The sequence below is a fragment of the Stomoxys calcitrans genome, chromosome 3, assembly GCF_963082655.1.
Source record: "Stomoxys calcitrans chromosome 3, idStoCalc2.1, whole genome shotgun sequence".
In the NCBI taxonomy this organism is placed as follows: Eukaryota; Metazoa; Arthropoda; class Insecta; order Diptera; family Muscidae; genus Stomoxys; species Stomoxys calcitrans.
In genome coordinates, this window is record NC_081554.1 from 66,679,822 (window position 1) to 66,701,861 (window position 22,040).

General features: G+C 40.2%; 2 protein-coding genes across 3 annotated transcripts in view; one reads left to right on the plus strand and one right to left on the minus strand.

Annotated features, from left to right (window-relative positions):
• Window positions 1-22,040, minus strand: part of LOC106083962 (protein eyes shut) — a 323,238-nt gene that overhangs the window by 216,689 nt on the left and 84,509 nt on the right. The window lies entirely within an intron of this gene.
• LOC106083964 (uncharacterized) overlaps window positions 6,400-22,040 on the plus strand; it is a 285,492-nt gene continuing 269,851 nt past the window's right edge. For both annotated transcript variants that reach the window (XM_013247302.2, XM_059364245.1), the window contains exon 1: window positions 6,400-6,428. The gene's annotated coding sequence lies outside the window, so the exon portion shown is untranslated. The remainder of the gene's footprint in view (window positions 6,429-22,040) is intronic.

Genomic DNA, 22,040 nt, shown 5'->3' on the forward strand with positions numbered 1-22,040 from the left:
CTTAAGACACTTAAATGGCAAACCGTTGTGAACCATATTTAAGTGAGATGACAGGAAGTGTAAAGTAACTCTCTGTTTCAAGTTTCAGCGAAATCGGGTTATAAATGCAGCTTTTAAGGGCTCAAGACACTTGGTCGTCAGATTGCTCTATATAGCAGCTATATGTATATATAGTCCGATATGCGCCATATTCGGTTTGAATATCGGGGCCTCTAGTTACCAGATATCGATAAGCTTTAATCAACTCACTATTTAAAATTTCTGCGAAATCGTTTAAAAATTGCGGCTTTTATGGGCTTAAGACCCCAAATCGGCAGATCGGTCAAAAAGGCGGCTGTATCTTAATATAGTGTGATCTGAACCATAAATGAGTCGAATGTCGGGAGGCATAAGATAACTCACTGTTTTAAGTTTCAGCGAAGTCGGGTTATAAATGCAGCTTTTAAGGGCTCAAGACCCCTAATCGGCAGATCGCTCTATATGGCAGATATATTGGGTTGCCCAAAAAGTAATTGCGGATTTTTTAAAAGAAAATAAATGCATTTTTAATAAAACTTAGAATGAACTTCTATCAAATATACTTTTTTTACACTTTTTTTCTAAAGCAAGCTAAAAGTAACAGCTGATAACTGACAGAAGAAAGAATGCAATTACAGAGTCACAAGCTGTGAAAAAATTTGTCAATGCCGACTATATGAAAAATCCTCAATTACTTTTTGGGCAACCCAATATCTAAATATAGTCCGATATGCGCCATATTTAGTTTGAATATCGGAATCTCCAGTTCAACTTCCTTTTTCAAATTTCAGCGAAATCGATCAACAAATGGGGCTTTTACGGGCTCAAGACACTAAATCGCCACATCAGTCAACTCAATATCTGAATTTTTAAACACTGTAGCGGGATTACGACTGATAGGCACACAGACGGACAAATGGACAGACACATGAACACCGTTAAATCGTCTTAGAATTTTACGACGATCAGAAATCTTTATACTTTGTACGGACGGAAATGCATATTTCGATGTGTTGCAAACAGAAGCGTAGAGGTTAGGATGTCCGCCTATGACAGTGAAAGCCTGGGTTCGTATCCTGGCGAGACCATCAGAAAAAATTGTTAGCGGTAGTTTTCCCCTCCTAATGCGGGCAACATTTGTGAGGTACTATGCCATGCAAAACTTCTCTCCAAAGAGATGTCGCACTGCGGCACGCCGTTCGGGGTCGGCTATAAAAAAGAGGCCCCTTATCATTGAGCTTAAACTTGAATCGGACTGCACTCATTGATATGTGAGAAGTTTGCCCCTGTTCCTTAGTGGAATGTTCTTGGGCAAAATTTGCAATGACTTATGTATATACCCCCTTTCCCATGGTTGTGGGTATAAAAAACTCAGGAGAAGGGGTATTCAATGTTGTTATTGCCATGTCTTTGGAATTGCCACGAATTGGAAATGGCAGTCTATCCTTAAGAAAGGAGTAGTTTTAGTACTCTTTTCGTTAGGAAAGTGTGCCGATTGTTTGTGTGCCGAGCCATAGTGGAGTACCTGGAAAGGAGAAAGCAGACGATTTGGCAGTGAAGGCCAGAGAACTGCCGTCAATAAACTTGTCGAAGCCTTTCGTGTCGATGCAGTCCGATTTAAGGGCGTGAGCTACGAATGCGCATACAACCCTGTGCAACAGCGAAACGGTCGGTAGGACGGCGAAAATCCTATGGCGACATCCAGATCTGCCCAGTTAAGGGCGTGGGCAACGAATGCGCATACAACCCCGTGCAATAGCAAAACGGTCGGTAGGACAGCGAAAATCCTATGGGGACATCCAAATCTTGAGAAGACGAGGCTATTACTGAAAGAAAGTAAGAAGGAGGTCAGTATAGCTCTCGATATCATAACGAGACACATAGGACTATGAGCTCCTTATGTAAAATCGGTGCGGCAAGTGATACCATGTGTTGCGCATGCGGGGAAGATGATGCGACGTTGGAGCATTTCCTATGCCATTGCCCGGCTTTTGCGTCTAACAGATACCGGCACATAGGTGGGGACGCAATACCAGACATGGCCCAACTAAGGGGCGTGGAATGGAAAGCATTTAAGGATTTTGTAAGGAATTAACTCGAGTTTACTTTTTTATACCCACCACCATAGGTTCGGGGTGAACTAATCTAGTCAATCCGTATTCCGTATCCGTATATATATTCTGGATCGTCTCGAGATTCTGATTCGATCTAGCCATGGCCGTTCGCCCGTCCGTCCGTTTATCGAAATCACGATAGCGGTCGAACGCGTAAAGCTAGCCCCATGAAATATTGCACACATACTTAATATTTATGTTTGTCATTGGGGATGGCAATTGGGCCATATCGGTTTAGATTTAGATATAGCTCCCATATTATCCGGTCCACCGATTTGACTTCTGGAGCCTCTGGAAGCCGCAATTTCTGTCCGATTTAGCTGAAATTTTGCACATGGTAATCAGTCATGACTTTCAATAACTGTGCCAAGTACAATGCAAATCGGTCAGTAACCTGATATAGTTCCCATATAAACCGATCTCCGGAATTGACTTCTTGAATCTTACAAGCCGCAATTTTTGTCCCATTTGGCAAAAATTTTGCACATAGTGTTCTTTCATGACTTTCAATAACTGTGCCAAGTTCGGTTCAAATCGGTCAAGAACCTGGTAAAGCTCCCATATTAACCGATCCCCCGATTTGACTTCTGGAGCCTCTGGAAGCCATAATTTTGTCCAATTTGGCTGTAGCTTTGCATGTGGCAGTCAGTTATGACTTCCAATAACTGTGCCAAGTACAATGCAAATCGGTCAAGGATCTGATATAACTCCCATATCCCACGATTTGACTTCTGGAGCCTCTGGAAGCCGCAATTTGGTCCGATTTGGCTGAAATTTTGCACGTAGTGCTCTTGTATGACATTCAACAACGGTAATAAGTACGGTCAACATCAGACTTTAACCTGATATATCTCCCATATAAACCGATTTCCCGATTTGACTTCTTGTGCCACTTAAGCCGCAATTTTTGTCCGATTTAGCTGAAATTTTGCATGTGGTAATCAGTTATGAATTCCAATAACTGTGCCAAGTACAAGGCAAATCGGTCAATAACCTGATATAGCTCCCATATAAATCGATCCCCCGATTTGACTTCTTGGCCCCTGGAAGCCGCAATTTTGTTCGAATGGCTGCAGTTTAGCATGTGGTAATCAGTTATGACTTCCAACAACTGTGCCGAGTTCGGTCCAAATTGGTCAAGAACCTGATATAGCTCCTATATTAACCGATCTCCGGAATTGACTTCTTGAATCTTACAAGCCGCAATTTTTGTCACATTTGGCAGAAATTTTGCACATAGAGTCATGAATTTCAACAACTGTGTTCGGTCCAAATCGGTCAAGAACCTGATATAGCTCCGATATTAAACGATCCCCCATTTAGACTTCTGGAGCCCTAACAAGCCGAATGTTGTGTCCGTTTTGGCTGAAATTTGGCATATAGTGTTCTTTGATGGCTTCCAACAACTGTAACGAGTACGGTCTAAATCGGTCTGTAACTAGATATAGCTCCTATATTTTTGCAAAAACCAAAGTGGTGGGTTCCCAAGATTCGGCCCGGACTTAGCTTGCTTTTACTTGTTATTATTTAGAGCGAACATAAAGCCGATTATTGGCTTAGGTGTATGTCCATAGTGTCATGGGCGGATTAATATCCGTATCCTCTTTTCCAGATCGTGAGAAGACGATCTGGAAAAGAGGATTACCGACCGTTTCGCTGTTCCACAACTCGGACTGTTCCCTTAACTCGGACTGCGTCGACCCGAAAGGCTTCAGGTTAACCGAGTTTATTGAGCTCGTAGTCCTATATGTCCCCTTATGATACCAATAGCTATACTGACCTCCTTCTTGCTTCTTTTCAGTAATAGCCTCGTCTTCTCACGATCTGCGTCCCCCCACAGGATTGTCGACGTCTTACCGACCGTTTCGCTGTTCCACAATGTTGCATGCGCATTCGTCGCCCAATCCCTTAACTCGGACTGCGTCGACCCGAAAGGCTTCAGTTTAACCAAGTTTATTAACAGCAGTTTGGCCTTTACCGCCAAATCGTCTGCCCTTTCATTTCCACTTTCTCCGTTATTGCCGGGCACTCAAATGATGCGGATTTTGCCATCCTCAGAGAAGGCGTTAATCTCCTTCTTACACTGCTCGTGACCCCACCGTCCTGGTTGTTATTGCCCTTATGGCAATTTTACTGTCGGTAAAGATGTTCACACTCGACGTCCTCGCGTTAGCACCACACCACTTCACGCATTCCGTGATCGCCCGGATCTCCGCCTGCAGGACCGTATTATGGTCAGGCAGTCTAAAACAGATGTCAGTCCCTGGGTTTTCAATGTAAACCCCCAGGCCCACTCTGTCCTCTAGCTTTGATCCATCCGTGTAACATGATCTTCCAGATGGCGATACTAGGGTTCCGTCAATCTAAGACTGTGCCGACGGCAGCAGTGCGTCGCATTCGATTTCAAGGTTCATCTCAGGTATCCGATCGGAAACCTATCCACTTTCTTCCAGGTTTCCTGTCGTCGCCTCGATTATACCGCGATGGTATGAGCTGCTCCCAACCTCAATCCATTCTCCCATCGCCTGAAGTCTCATAGCCGCAGTCGCTGCCTTACACTTAATCTGTATGTCAATGGGTCGGATATCTAGAATAGTCTCCAGTGCCCTAGTGGGCGTGGTCCTCATCGCTGCGCCTATGCCAGGACAACATATTCTCTGAACTTGTTGTACGGTCCTTATGTTGCACTTTTTCTCCATAGCAGTCCACCAAACTACTGAGGCGCAAGTATGTATTGGTCTCATCACGCTCCTGTAAAGCCAGTGGACTATCCTCGGATTCCCGTCCTCGCCCGTGCTCAACATCTGTGAGCCTTCTCAGTAAGCTCCTGAATGTGACACTTCCAATTCAGTTTCCTATCCAAGATCACACCTTGAGGAAACGTGGTGCGTTAAATTGGCCCACCTTCGTCTTCCTCGTGAACAGGCATATTTCAGTCTTCTCTGGGTTAACATTGAGACCTCTGGGTCTTGCCCAGCCATATACCACATGCAAGACCCTTTCGTTCGGATCCTTACCTCTTAGAAGTATTATAACATCGTCTTCCCCTAAGTAAAGCTAGTTCTAGTACGCTTCTTCTTAGAAAAGGGTAGTTTTAGTACTCTTTTCCATAGGGAAGTGTAGTTTTAGTACTCTTCCCCTTAAGGAAGAGTAGTTTTAGTACTCTTCCCCTAAGGGAATGGTACTAAAACTACTCTTTTAGTACTCTTTCCAATAGAGAAGGGTACTTCTAATACTCTTCCATTTAGGGAAGGGTACTTCTAGTAGTCTTCTACTTGGGAAAGGATAGCTTTAGTACATTTTCCCAGAGGGAAGGACAGTTTTTATACTTTTCCCCATAGGGAAGGGTAGTTTTTGTACTCTTCCCCTTAGAAAAAGCTTGTTCTAGTACGCTTCTTCTTAGAAGAGGGTAGTTTTAGTACTCTTTTCCATAGGAAGGTGTAATTTTAGTACTCTTCCCCTTAAGGAAGAGTAGTTTTAGTACTCTTCCCCTTAGGGAATGGTACTAAAACTACTCCTTCCAATAGAGAAGGGTACTTCTAATACACTTCCATTTAGGGAAGGGTACTTCTGGTAGTCTTCTACTTAGGAAAGGGTAGCTTTAGTACACTTTCCCTGAGGGAAGGACAGTTTTTATACTCTTTCCCATGGGGAAGGGTTCTTTTAGTACTATTCCTCCTATGGAAGGGTTCTTTTAGTACTATTCCGTTAGGGAAGTGCGTTTAGTACTCTGAACTGCAGGGAAGGATAGTTTTAGTACTTTTAGAACTCTTCCCCTAAGGGAAGTGTAGTTTTTAAATACGCTTCATCTAAGGGAAGGTTATTTTTAGTACTCTTCCCCTTAGGAAAGGGTACTTTTAGTACTTTTCTTCCTAGTTAAGGGTTTTTTTAGTACTTTTAGAACATTTCCTATTAGGCAAGGGTACTGTGTGTATCAAAATGGTTGTTTAAATACACCATTAGTAATTCTTTTTATTAGAAATGGTATTTTTAGTACCATTTAATTAAAAAATTGTATTCTTAGTAACGCTTCCTTTAAGTATGGTTTAAGTGTGGAAGTGGTAATTTGTATGCACCATTTGTTATTTGGTGGAATGTGGATGACAACTTGTCTTATATTGGTTTTAAGGAATTTAGTCGTTATATTGTTACAAACACGTATAGCTCCTTATAAAAATTTAATGCTCTACAGACCATCTTTACTTTGTATATCATTGAACTAATTTTGGCATTCCTAATAAATTCGTGCTGTACTGTTTTCTTTTACAGGAGTACATTTTCCCACTAATGCTTCAGGTAAGTGTTCTTGTCTCTACTTATGGCTGCAATAAATGGTTGTCGTGTGAAGGAATGGGTGGATGGAGCAATTGTTAAAATTGTATACATGTGTTGAAACTTTTTTAAAGTGAAATTCATTTGTTCAGTCGTTTCTGTGAAATTTGCTTTTGGAAATAGAAAGTTTCTGCAAGGTAAATTGATTATCGTTTTGTGTTATTTGTTATTTGTTTTAACAGAGTCAACAGTTCGAGGAATTCAAGGATTTCAACGTTACGCTACATGCTACGAAATTCCCTTAAATTTAATGCATTACTCAATTTAACATTTCTTGAAGTATGTGAATGTAATGGTGCATCAGTGGGAGTTTAATGACAAATTTTACTTTTGGTTGAACTTTTCAGGCATTCTTTTGTTTTTATAACCACCACCGAAGGATGGGGGTATATTCATTTTGTCATTCCGTTTGCAACACATCGAAATATCCATTTACGACCCCATAGAATATATGTATTCTTGATCAGCGTAAAAATCTAAGACGGTCTGGACAAGTCCGTCTGTCCGTCTGTCTGTCTGTTGAAATCACGCTACAGTCTTTAAAAATAAATATATTGAGGTGAAACTTTGCACAGATTCTTTTTATACCCTCCACCATAGGATGGGGGTATACTAATTTCGTCATTCTGTTTGCAACTACTCGAAATTTTCGTCTAAGACCCTCTAAAGTATAAATATTCTTGATCGTCGCGACATTTTATGTCGATCTGGCCATGTCCGTCCGTCCGTCTGTCTGTCGAAAGCACGTTAACTTCCGAAGGAGTAAAGCGAGCCGCATGAAATTTTGCTCAAATGCTTCTTATTAGTGTAGGTCGGTTGGAATTGTAAATGGGCCATATCGGTCCATGTTTTGATAGAGCTGCCATATAAACCGATCTTGGGTCTTGACTTCTTGAGCCTCTAGAGTGCACAATTCTTATCCGATTGGAATGAAATTTTGCACGACGTGTTTTTTTTATGATATCCAACAACTGTGCCAAGTATGGTTCAAATCGGTCCATAACCTGATATAGCTGCCATATAAACCGATTTGCCATCTTGACTTCTTGAGCCTCTAGGGTGCCCAATTCTTATCCAATTGGAATGAAATTTTGCACGACGTGTTTTGTTATGATATCCAACAACTGTTCCAAGTATGTTTCATATATCGGTCCATAACTTGATATAGCTGCCATATAAACCGATCTTGGGTCCTGACTTGTTGAGGCTCTAGAGTGCGCAATTCTTATCCGATAGGAATGAATTTTTGCACGAAGTATTTTGTTATGATATCCAACAACTGTGCCAAGTATGGTTCAAATCGGTCCATAACCTGATAAAGCTGTCATATAAACCGATCTTGGGTCTTGGCTTCTTTGGCCTCTAGAGGGCGCAATTCTTATCCGATTTGAATGAAATTTTGCATGACATATTTTATTCTTACTTTCAACAACTGTGTCAAATAAGGTTCAAATCGGTTCATAACCTGATATAGCTGCCATATAAACCGATCTGGAATCTTGACTTCTTGAGCCTCTAGAGGTCGCAATTATTATCCGATTCGCCTGAAATTTTGTACGACGGATCCTCTCATAACCATCAACATACGTGTTTAGTATGGTCTGAATCGGTCTATAGCCCGATACAGCTCCCATATAAATCTATCTCTCTATTTTACTTCTTGAGTCCCCAAACGGCGCAATTCTTATTCGAATTGGCTGATATTTTACACAGGTCTCTAACATATAATATAATTGTGGACCAAACACGACCATATCTTGATATCGGGTAGGTGCCTTTCCTTACTGCTTTTTTGATAGAGGAAGCCGCCCAACCCAAAAGTCACCACCGAAAAGGAAATTTTTTTGACCATGACAATATGAGATTCATAGGAAAGGTATTTAGAAGTAGTAGTAACAAGTAAAAGCGTGCTAAGTTCGGCCGGGCCGAATCTTATATACCCTCCACCATGGATCGCATATGTCGAGTTCTTTTCCCGGCATCTCTTCTTAGGCAAAAAAAGGATATAAGAAAAGATTTGCTCTGCTATTAGAGCGATATCAAGATATGGTCCGGTTTGGGCCACAATTAAATTATATGTTGGGGACCTGTGTAAAATGTCAGCCAATTCGAATAAGAATTGCGCCCTTTGTGGGCTCAAGAAGTAAAATAGAGAGATCGATTAATATGGGAGCTGTATCGGGCTATGGACCGATTCAGACCATAATAAACACGTATGTTGATGGTCATGAAAGAATCCGTCGTACAAAATTTCAGGCAAATCGGATAACAATTGCGACCTCTAGAGGCTCAAGAAGTCAAGATCCCAGATCGGTTTATATGGCAGCCATATCAGGTTATGAACCGATTTGAACCATATTTGGCACAGTTGTTGGATATCATAACAAAATACGTCGTGCAAAATTTCATTCCAATCGGATAAGAATTGCGCACTCTAGAGGCTCAAGACGTCAAAACCCCAGATCGGTGTATATGGCAGCTATATCAGGTTATGGACCGATTTGAACCATATTTGGCACAGTTGTTGGATGTCATAACAAAACATGTCGTGCAAAATTTCATTCCAATCCGATAAGAATTGCGCACTCTAGAGGCTCAAGAAGTCAAGACCCAAGATCGGTTTATATGGCAGCTATATCAGGTTATGGACCGATTTGAACCATACTTGGCACAGTTGTTGGGTGTCATAACAAAACACGTCGTGCAAAATTTCATTCCAATCGGATAAGAATTGCGCACTCTAGAGGCTCAAGAAGTCAAGACCCAAGATCGGTTTATATGGCAGCTATATCAAAATATGAACCGATATGGCCCATTTACAATACCAACCGACCTACACTAATAAGAAATATTTGTGCAAAATTTCAAGCGGCTAGCTTTACTCCTTCGGAAGTTAGCGTGCTTTCGACAGACAGACGGACGGACGGACGGACAGACGGACGGACATGGCTAGATCGACATAAAATTTCACGACGATCAAGAATATATATACTTTATGGGGTCTCAGACGAATATTTCGAGTAGTTACAATCAGAATGACGAAATTAGTATACCCCCCATCTTATGGTGGAGGGTATAAAAATGCCTAGGTGTCCTCCACACCCCTAAAACATCGCCAAACAGGACATACCAATATGAAGGTAGGGCGGGCTCCCAGACTCTTGCCACCAGAATTGGATACCAAATCCACATACCATTATTTTGAGCGCCATATTGTTAAGATCGGTCTGTATGCCGCTGTTTTTAAGGGGTTTTTGGGAAATGGCGGCCCCCAGATACTTAGACACAAATTTTAATACCATATTCGTATACTACTCACCATATTGCCAATATTGGCCAATTTGGTTGTTTAAAGGGGGGTTTTGCGTGGGGACGGCTCCCTATATACTTGGATTTTTATACCCTGCACCACCACTGTGGTACAGGATATTATAGATTTGTGCATTTGTTTGCAACGCTTAGAAGGAGAAGAGCTGGACCCATTGATAAGTATACCGATCGACTCAGAATCACTTTCTGATTCGATTTAGCCATCTCCGTCTATCCGTCTGTGAATCCATGTATTCTTGTAATCAAAGTGCAGCTCGTATTTGTTGTCCGATTATCACGAAATTTTGCACATGTCAATTTTTTGGCCCAGGGACAAACGCTATTAATTTTTAAAAAAATCGCTTCAGATTTAGATATAGCTCCCATATATATCTTTCATCCGATATGGCTTTTGAAAGCTGTAGAAGCCACAATTTTCGTTCGATCTTTACAAAATTTGGCATTGGGTATTTTATTTGAGATCTACATATGTGTGCAAAATGTCATAAAAATCGGTTCAGATTTAGATATAGCTCCCACATATATGTCTTTCATCCGACATGGACTTTTATGGCTGTAGAAGCCACAGTTTTAGTACGATCTTTACGAAATTTGGCATGGGGTGTTTTATTTGATGTCTTCATATGTGTAAAAAATTTCATAAAAATCGGTCTAGGTTTAGATATAGCTCCCATATATATATATATATCGCCCGATTTGCACTTAAATGGCCGTAGTAGCTACAATATTCAACCGATCTGCACAAAATTTGCTAAGGACTGTTTCGTTACTGATCCTAATATGTCTGCAAAATTTCATTAAAATCGGTTCAGATTTAGATATAGCTCCCATATGTATCTTTCATCCGATTTGAACTATTAAAGCTGTAGAAGCCACAATTTTGGTCCGATTTCTACCAAATTTGGTGTGGATCCGTTTTTGTGAAGTCTCAATGCATGTGCAATATTTCATAAAAATCGGTTCAGATTTAGATATAGTTCCCATTTATATCTTTCATCCGATTTGGCTTTTTAAGTCTGTAGAAGCCACAATTTTGGTCCGATCTTGACCAAATTTGGTGTGGATCCATTTTTGTGAAGTCTCAATGTATGTGCAAAATTTCATAAAAATCCGTTCAGATTTAGATATAGTTCCCATTTATATCTTTCATCCGATTTGGCTTTTAAGGCTGTAGAAGCCACAATTTGGTCCGATCTTTACAAAATTTAGCATGAGGTGCTTTATTTGACGTCTTCATAAGTGTGCAAAATTTCATAAAAATCGGTTAAGATTTAGATATAGCTACCATATATATATCGTTCATTTCTCCCGATTGTGCATGAGACGTTTAAATTTATGTTCCAATACGTGCGCAAAATTTCATTGAAATCAGTCCTAATTTAGATATAGCTCCAATGTGTATATTTCATCGGATATGGCTGTGAAAACCACAATTTTGCTCACATCTTAATGACACATACTGGGACGTCAATCTCTATTTGACGCCCCAGTATGTGTCATTAAAATTGGCACAGGTTTCGATATAACCCCCATATAATCTTTTATCCGATATGGCCTTTTAAAGATGTGAAAATCCAAATCTTTTGTCCTATGGTAGGAAAATCTTACAAGGTTCCTAATTGCTAAATTGATAAGTTCGACATATAAAAAGTACTACATGTACTAGGTGGTGTAGGGTATTATATAGTCGGCACTGCCCGACTTTTGCCTTTCCTTTTTGGTTAATATCAAATTCGTACTCTACACCCAAGTTCCTTTCATTTAAGTCCATTATTGTCTCAATCGCTCAAATTTTGTTTTAGGACAGTGCTTTTGTGGTAAGGGTGAGGGTCCGCCCCCTTCCGATATCAACAATTTATATAGCTTATTGCTACTTCCAAACCGTATTCGAAATCTACTTTTGAATACCTTTCACTTGAGTCCTATATTCTCATCGCGTCGACTACCTAGGTACTTGGACCCAATTTTTAATATCAAATTTGTACTCCACTCTAAAAAACCTTTCATTTGAGTTCCATACTGTCCCGATCGGTCCACTTTTGTTTGGGTGTCACTTTTGTGGTAATGGGGAAGGTTCGTCCCCTCTCGGTTAACAAAAAATTAAAAAGCCTTCTCTCCTTCAACACCAACCTACACAATTTGTGAAAATTTAAGAAAATCTGAACAAACAAATTTACAAAAACCGCTCACAAATCCATTTTGTTTCACGCATAGGCCTTTATTTTCGTTAGGGATTCTTTTGGGTGCAGGGCGGCTCCTCAAACACTTGGGTCCAAATTGCTTTTGGCATTCTCTTCCCCCATACCTTCCCCATGCTTTGATAGTGGGTACAACAGAAATTAACGAAGTATTTAAAAATATTCCCTTTGAAAGCTATAAGGCTTAATCCAATCAACACTAAAATGATTCACACCATTCGCTGCATATTCGTTGCTTTTGAGAGTGTGAGTGAGAAACGAAAGACAAGCAATGCATTGCTCGATTTTTGTCACATTCTCTTTCTTCGAATAGTGTTGAATGTTGTTGTATTGATATGATGTGTGGTGACGACAATGTGCATTATTTTTACAAATGGAGCGTAGGCAATGAAAATGGCATTCAACCCCTTCTCTGCTATGCAACTAATGCATTCAATACCAGGTACACTAGTGCGTATGATAATTAATGTAGTTCGCAGTACGTATACGCACCATAACCCCAAGGGATGGAATTAAAATAGAGAACATAACATAACTCGATCCTTTAGACCATTTAAAGGTTGTACGATTTGAAGACCAACGCGTTTGGAAAGTCTAAAAATGTAACGTAATGTGGGAAATTTATTACGTCAAACTCGTTTTAACCAAGACTGCGGAGTCGGAGTTTGGAGAGCAATGGGAAGCCACCATAAAAAATGTAAGATACTATTGCAGGGGATATTTCAAAAATTTCCGCCGAATCGAGAGGCATACTGATTTGGTGACAAATCAGGTTAAAAGAAAGACCCATAGAGTCTTAAATCAGCAGTGCTTGATATAAAAGTTCTAAAAGTACAAGTGACCACATCAAGTTAAATGCCTCATATTTGACCATTTTCAAAAGTACTTCCAACAAAAGTTTTATTCTCAATAATTTATTCGATTTCCTAAATTTCTGTACATTACGTAAAAGGCAGATATTTTGTTTTCCTTCTCGCCATTTCCTATTTGCGAACACCCTTCATTGACTAAAGAACAGACATGAAAAGAGAAACGAAGGGAATATTTAATCTAATTTATTGGTTTAAAATTGCGGCCCTCGTCTAAACCTTGTAAGACACTTAAATCGTATTAAGACTCAAAAGCTGGTCAATTAGGGACCGATTGTGTAAATATAACAAACGAAAAGCTGACAATTGAATCGCTTTTCCTTGAATGGGAAACCCTTTTAGTACTTTATACGTCTGTCAAATAATTGAAATTGAAAATACAATAATAGAAATAAATGAATATTGTTGTTGGGTAAACAAGGGGACAAGTAAGGACAGACAAAAGTCAGTTAGGAAAAGCAAAGAAAAATCTGTGAAATTTTCTCTAAAGACAAAATTTCCATGAAATTTTCTCTAAAGACAATATTTCCATGAAATTTTCTCTAAAGACAAAATTTCCATGAAATTTTCTCTAAAGACAAAATTTCCATGAAATTTTCCCTAAAGACAAAATTTCCATGAAATTTTCTCTAAAGACAAAATTTCCATGAAAATAGCTCTAAAGACAAAATTTCCATGAAATTTTCTCTGAACACAAAATTTCCATGAAATTTTCTCTTAAGACAAAATGTCCATGAAATTTTCTCTGAACACAAAATTTCCATGAAATTTTCTCTCTAAAGACAAAATTTCCATGAAATTTTCTCTAAAGACAAAATTTCCATGAAATTTTCTCTAAAGACAAAATTTGCAAGAAATTTTCTCTAAAGACAAAATTTTCATGAAATTTTCTCTAAAGACAAAATTTCCATGAAATTTTCTCTAAAGATAAAATTTCCATGAAATTTTCTCTAAAGACAAATTTTCCATGAAATTTTCTCCAAAGAAAAAATTTTCATGAAATTTTCTCTCTAAAGACAAAATTTTCATGAAATTTTCTCTTTGAAGACAAAATTTCCATGAAATTTTCTCTTTGAAGATAAAATTTCCATGAAATTTTCTCTAAAGACAAAATTTCCATGAAATTTTCCATGAAATTTTCTCTAAAGACAAAATTTCCATGAAATTTTCTCTTAAGACAAAATTTCCATGAAATTTTCTCTTAAGACAAAATTTTCATGAAATTTTCTCTAAAGACAAAATTTCCATGAAATTTTCTCTAAAGATAAAATTTCCATGAAATTTTCTCTAAAGACAAAATTTGCATGAAATTTTCTCTAAAGACAAAATTTCCATGAAATTTTCTCTAAAGACAAAATTTCTGTGAAATTTTCTCTAAAGACAAAATTTCCATGAAATTTACTCTAAAGACAAAATTTCCATGAAATTTTCTCTAAAGACAAAATTTCCATGAAATTTTCTCTAAAGAAGGAATTTCCATGAAATTTTCTCCAAGGACAAAATTTCCATGAAATTTTCTCTACAGACCAAATATCTGTGAGTTTTAGTCCAAAGACAAAATTTCAGTGAACATTTCTCTAGAGATTCTTGTTTGAACCGTTGAGTGGAACAAGGCATTGTTATTTCGCTTCGCAAAAATGGTCTAAAATTAAAGTCACCCTACAACCCCCCCTACTATCCAAAGAGCCACAGCTACGGTGCTGGTATCAGGTCTTGCATGTTGTCTACTGCGGACACCCAGACTGGGGCTCCACTAGCCGACAGGTGACCCTGAGCTTTCAGCGAAGACACCTGGTTCAAGTTTTGAAGACAAGGCCGAACCCATTTTATATTCCCATACCTATAATTTTTCTGGACCATCGTCCTTCTTTGTCCAACAAATACGATCTTTGAGAGTTTGGAATAATAATAGGCGCATAAGGAGAAATCCTTCCTTCATTGAACTCAGGCATTCGCCGAATAGGCTATCAAAAAAGCTAAACGTCTAGATTCGGAAACTGCTCCGCAGTTAGCCAGCCAGTCACATGGAGGGCATCCCATGGGCAAAAGAACTAAGGCGAACAATGGCATTATAGGTCCATGAACCTTTGCTAATGTCACTAAGGACAGCATTGTGATGGTTGTTGCCGACAAAAAAGAAAAACAGGGCTGCATACCTAGGAACAATTGGAGTGGTATAGTCAATGGACCGACATCTGTATACTCCGATGTCCTTGCGAAATTGACTGGCCCTCCTCCAGTGTCTGAGGAAGCAGGCTGGTATCGGGGCAGATACAAACGAAGTGCTTTAGGGGATTCACGCTCAATTGACATGTATTGTTGCTCCCTTAGAAAGATTGATGACATCGGACAAGGTGCATCACTAGGTTTAATCAAAAGCAGGATATTCATTAGCAAGCAATGGCACATGTACGGATACCATGCAGTTTTGTAGATCCTTAATCCATACACGGAAAACTAGTGGACTGTTATCCCAGTTTTCAACCACCGACTGGAAGATTGGTAAATTAAATGAGTCTGATGGTAATCGGAGATTTGTGGTACACTAAACTCTGGCTGTCTCGCAGTCCTCAACAGGTCTGAAGGAGTTGTATCTTACGGATGCAACATGCTGAAGCTAAAGGTATATAGAAACAGTGGGGTTGGGCAGTTGGTTTGTTTGTGCATCTCAGCCGCACTGAGAACGACACCATCTGATGCAGTGCATTTAGAGAACTGAAAACTGGATGCTTTGGCTATGCTTCTAGCGATATGTAAGCTAAGTCTTTAGAATCATGCCCAAAGATCAACGAATGACAAATGGTTGCAAAGTATTTACAACCTTCGAATTATGTGGCTCAATCTAGACTGGAAGAGTTCTACCGCTTTGCTGTCGTTGGCTAGAACGGAAATTCATGGAAATTCGTTGGCTAGAACGGACACTTGTAGTCTTTGTGTCCCCAATGACAGGAGGAACTATGCCAACAGGCTGAAGGTTGCATGTAAAGACTGCTGCAGAAGCTGTGTGGACGTCGAGGAAGAGGAAACAATAGAGCATCTGCTGGGTGGCTATCTCGCACTGGTAGTCCGATGGGGTTCCACATTTCTTTCAGAACTTGTCTGAATTGGCGGATGTGAACATTCGCAAGTTGTTGGGCTTTTTAAAGCGATGTGGCTCGTTTAACGGTAAGAACTAGAAGTTATCTGCCTTCTACGGTTTCTATGGTATCACAATGAACGAATGAAGTGAGTTTTAAAGGTAGACTGCCAATTAAACCTTACCTAACCTTGCCTGCAAATACAAATTTGCCAATGAATATATCAAGAGGCAAACTTTTTGCATGACAATGAGTGCTTTTTGATTCAATTTTAAGCTCAATGAGAAGGGGCCTCCTTTGTATAACCGAGACCGAACGACATGCTGCAGTGCGAAACCTTTTTTGGGAGAATTTTTTATCTTGCAAATAACCTTACAAATGTTGCCAGTTTAAGGAGGGAAAAACCTCCCCAAAAATCCTGATGTTCTCGCCAGGATTCGAAACCAGGCCTTTAGCATCATAGGAGGACATGCTAACCTCTGGGCTACAGTGGCCTTTGACCTTACCTAGTCGTTTAATAAAATAAAAAAACCTCTCTCAAATTCTTCCTCTGCTCTTCTTAGGTCATAACTTTTTTTCTTTCTTTAGTTGTGACTTATCTCGTATTCCACAAAAGTAATGATAACCTTTTGCAGTGCACACAATTTTTTGTTTTTCTCAGATAAAATAAAAAGTTTTTGAACAATTGTCCAAGTTCCCCTCATGCTCCATTGTTTCCCGTGCTGGAAAAAATAAAAGGGACAAGTAAAAAAGCACCCAGGAGTCAGGTATAAACTTTTTAAATATTCCATTAGTTAACTGCCTGCGTAAAAATATACTTCAACAAAGTTCGATACAACGCAAGCATTGCCGCTTGTTTACATGAAGGGAACAATACAAAGCGCAATATTCTACGCCACCGAAAACACTATCAATGTTATATTTGTACTTGCCGCCGTTGAAACTGAAGGTGTGTCTTTGGCTGTTGGGTCTCCATGGTGAATAAAATTTCATTTTATTTGCAGATAAGGGGTTCATATAAAATGAAAAAAAAAAAATCATGTTGAGCGAATCGAGTATCCTGCATATTGCAAAATCAATGCATTTCGACAGTTGAGTTGAGATGCAAACTCATGACTTCAATTTTAAATGGCGTTGTGGCTTTAACTGGCATCAGAACAAGATTTTGTGTATGGGTTAGGGTGCTTTAGTCAAGCTATACTTTACTTACTTTAATTCGATATGACAGAATATTTGTTCCACTAGCCGAATGTAGAATAGCGTTTCAAGCGCCTCCATCTTTTTCTAAAATCTCTGACAAGAAGTTTCGAGGTGTCTCCCACAACTTGATATCTCCTAAGGGCTTTTGGTCTTCCCGGTTTGCGTGTACCACCGTGTTTGCCTTCAAAAGACTTCTTTGCTGGAGCTTCTTCATCCTTTCTGACAACATTACCCAGCCAACGCAGCCGTTGTATTTTGATGCGTGTAACTATACTATCGACGTCATACAGCTCCCACAGCTCGTGGTCCATGCGTCGCCTATATTCTCCATTAACGCAAACTGGTCCATATATTTTACGAAAAATCTTTCTCTCAAATACTCCAAGTACTACCTCATCTACTTTTACCTGTACCCATGCCTTAGAACCATATAACAGCACGGGTAATATCAGTGTCTTGTAAAGTGTAGTCTTCGTTTGTCGAAAGGTGCCCTTGTTTCTAAACTGCTCACTTAGTCCAAAGTAGCATCTGTTTGCCAGTATTATTCTTCGCTTAATCTCAAAACTGGTGTCATTCGTTTCGGTTCCGGCGGCGCCGAGGTAGATAAAGTTACTGACTGTCTCAAAGTTGTGGATCCCAACTTTCTCCATTTTCTATATCTGCTCGGTTGTGCAAAGCTTTTTGAGAGTTGAATCCATCCATTTCTTGCCAAGCCAATTTTCACTGACTCTCTTTCGATTCTTTCAAAGGCTGCAGTTACTACTTCCGGTGACCGACCTATGATATCGATGTCCTCGGCATAGGCGAGTAGCATGTGTTCTCTTGTGATTAGTGTGCCATATCTATTCACATCTGCATCTCGTATAATCTTCTCCAGCAGGATATTAAAGAGATCACACGATAGGCTGTCTCTTTGTCTGAAACCTCGTTTGGTATTAAATGGTTCGGAAAGATTCTTTCCTATTCTTACTGAGGAGTCTTATTAATTTTGCAGGGATACCAAACTCAGACATGGCTTGAAATACCTTTGAACGTAAATGAGTATCGAAGGCGGCATTGTAGTCAACAAAGAGATGTTAGGTGTTGATTTGTCCTTCTCGGGTCTTTTCCAGGATTTGGCGCAGTGTGAATATCTGGTCTAGGGTGGATTTACCAGATCTAAAGCCGCATTGATAGGGCCCAATTATCTCATTGACTTTAGGTTTTAATCTTTTACACAGTACGCTTGAGAGTATCTTGTATGCGATGGGGAGCAGACTTATTCCTTTGTAGTTGGCACATTCCATCTCATCTCCTTTCTTGTGTAAGGAACATACTATGCTGAAGTTCCAATCATCGGGTATGCGTTCTTCTAGCCAGATTGCGTAGATAAGCTGATGCATACGATTTATCAGCGTGTCGCCTCAGGTCTTAAATAGTTCAGCGGGTAACCCGTCGGCTCCTGCTGCCTTATTCTTTAGTCGGGTCACTGCTACTTGGACCACATTCTGACTAGGAGGTAAACATTCTATACCATCATCAGGGATTGGTTCTGCGGTATCCTCTTCGCCGCCAACGTCGGACACTAGCAGTTGGGTAAAATGTTCTTTCCATATCCTCAGCATGTTATCTGTGTCAGTAACCAATCGGTAATCGGTTTGATATGTAATTCTTTGGTAGAATTTCCGGACTTCATTCTGACTCTGGTACATCTCAATTCGCTCACACTCACGTCTTTCCATGTCCTTTTTCTTTCTGCGGAATAGACGTTTCTCCTCTCTCCTTTTCTCCCGATACCTCTCTTCCATCTGGCGCATTGCTACTGATTGCAGGCTTGCTCTATATGCCGCATTCTTGGTTTCAGTAGCATCTCGACACTCTTGGTCGTACCATGGGTTTCTTGGAGGAGGCTTCCGGTACCCAAGTACGGATTTCGTGGCATTTTCCATGGAGTTGGCAATAGTGTGCCACTGCGCCATTATATCATCGGAATAGGGAGTGCTTTCATCAAGCAGTTGGGTTAGTCTAGTGGAGTATGCCGCTGTCATTTGTTGAGTTTGCTGTTTTTCAATGTCCAACTTCCGTGCAGTGTCAGATCGTACTTTCCTCGCCATGTTCAAACGGGTGCGAACCTTTGCTGCATCAAGATAATGATCCGAATCTGTATTCACTCCACGGATCGATCGTACATCTAACACGCTGGATGAATGCCTTCCATCAATCACAACGTGATCAATTTGGTTCCTCGTGTTTTGATCGGGTGACAGCCATGTGACTTTGTGAATATTTTCATGTTAAAATCTGGTGCTACTAACTACCTACCTATCAGCCTCAACCCATTACTGGACGTTATCTCGTGGAGGCTTAACTCTTCGACTGTTGGACCAAAAATGTCTTCCCTTTCTATCTTTGCATTAAAATCTCCCAGAACGATTTTAGTATCACCGGAGGGGCAGCGGTCTTATTATCCCTCTAGGCGCTCGTAGAAAATATCCTTGGTCTGCTTGGTCTGTCCTTGTCTTTCGTCGGGGCATGGACACAAATATGGCTGATATTGAAGAATTTGGCTTTTATGCGGATTGTGACTAGCCTCTCATCCTCCGGAGTAAAGCTGGAGACTATGTGTTTCAGTCCCCGACTATCCACAAATCCACTACCAAATTCATGCCTCGTGTTATGGCAGCCAAAGTATAGTTCGTCACCGTTTGGTGTTGTAGTGACGTCATTCCCAGTCCATCGTACTTCCTGTAAGGCGGTAATATCTGCCTTGTGCATCTCTAATACATCCGCCACCGCGTATACTGCACCTTCTTTATAAAGAGTGCGGACATTCCAGGTGCAGATCTGCAAATCATGGTCCTTTTTTCGTTTGCATGAGTCGTCAACGTTGGGGGGGGGTCCGTTTTTACTATTCCTTTGTTTCTCATAGTTTTTCGGGCGCGGGTTACTGGCCCAGCGCCCCAACCGCTTGGGTTTTGTGGGATTGCCCATGTATTAGTCAAGCTATAGCTCGGATAAAAACTACAACCGATTTGACTTCTTGAACTACTACGAATTGGAAAATTTATCCGACCCGCTGAAAATTTATAACATATACTTGGTCTAAAATTTTTTCGAATTTATGTACCGAAGTATTACAATGCTGAACCACTGTGCTATGCCCAAAGCAAATGCAAATCCAAGTGTGCCTATGAACATTCCATTAAAGAACAGGGGCAAACTTCTCATATATTAAAGAGTGCTCTCGGATGGAAGTTTAAGCTCAAACGGACCTAACCTCTGCTCTACGGTGGCCACGGTGATGTCCAAAGTGCTTTTCGAATTTGGTTTAATTGTTTAATAAAAATTACGAAACACTATTTACCCTTACATTTTATTTTGTAATTTTTAACCAATAGGCATTCATTTCATTCACGAGTTTTAATATTGAAACGAAAATTGTTTGCCTCTGTTTTGTCTGTTAAATAAAAGTTTTTGCTTTACCGAATTAATTAAAATAGACACATTTTTTTATTTGCCTTAGCCCTTTTTGTTTATTTTTGTTGGTTTTTCATTGAAATTGTGGATGTACCCGGAAACTAACAAAGCTCTCATGACAGCTGATTGAAATCAATTTAATTGTGTTTGATTTTTATTCGGGAAAAACACAACATTTACAAAATAAACGAAAACAAGTATAAACGATAATATTGGATTTTTCATTAAAAGACAACCACGGCAATGTAGTTCCAAATTTTTCGTATTGGGTATTAAGGGCATGTAGAATAACATAAACGCAAAAATGGCAGCTACGATTTTAATTGAAGCTATATTGCCAGAAAAAGCACATACATGTAGGTGTTGGCTTATGATACCAATTAATAAAGTAAGATACACGGAAAAACTTAGGTCACTCAAGGATAGCTGCAATAGAGGTATCCATTAGGCGGTTGGTGATCTGCGTCTGTTTTCAGTGGAGCCGCAGATCTAGAGCCCTTGAATAGGCTTAGAATGGACTCCAAAGACCTAACAGCTGCGGTGGTGGTATCAGGCCGTAGCATGTTGTCTCCTACAGAAACCTCGACTGGTGGAGCGACTGCTCCAGGCTCCACTAGCCGGCAGGTGACTGGTCAGCAGGGAATTTCGACGAATACAACTGGTTCTAGTCTTAAGGACAAGGTTGAACCTCTTCTTTCTTCTCAAGCCTATAATTTGCCTAGGCCATCGGGCTACCCCGGCAAACCAACACGCTCTTTAAGAGGTTGGAATAATAGAAGACGCCTCGCTCTCAGGTTTATTGAGAGGCTTGGTGCAAATGATCCTAAGACTTGCACTAAGAGGGAGAGAGACTCTCTAAAATGGGCTCGGGAATTCCCCCCCCCCCCCCCCCCCAAAAACTACACGTCCAGTATCGGAAACTGCACCGCAGTCAGTCAAAAGGCTGCGGTTACCTGGAGGGTATCCCTTGCCTAAAACAACTAGTGCGAACAACCGTAAGATGGGTCCAAGATTACAAGAATTACAAGCCGCAATTTTTGTCCGATTTGGCTGAAATTGTGCATATAGTGTTCTGTTATGACTTCCAACAACTGTGTTTAGTACGGTCCGAATCGGCCAATAACCTGATATAGCTTCCATATAAACCGATCTCCCGATTTTACTTCTTGAACCCTCATAAGCCGCAATTTTGGTCCGAGTTTGCTAAAATTTTGCATGTGGTGTTCCGTTCTGACTTCCAACAACTGTGTGAAGTACGGTCCGAAAAAAAACATTTTTGCAAAATCCATGGTGGGTTAGCACGCTTTTACTTGCTGTTATATATTTTTGAAGACAGAGTCTTGGGCCCATAAAAAGTGGTACAATGAATTGTGTTGTGCCCCTTGACATTCATACCGAGATTGGATTATAGGTGAGTTTAGCTGCCCTACATACCAATCTCCTGAT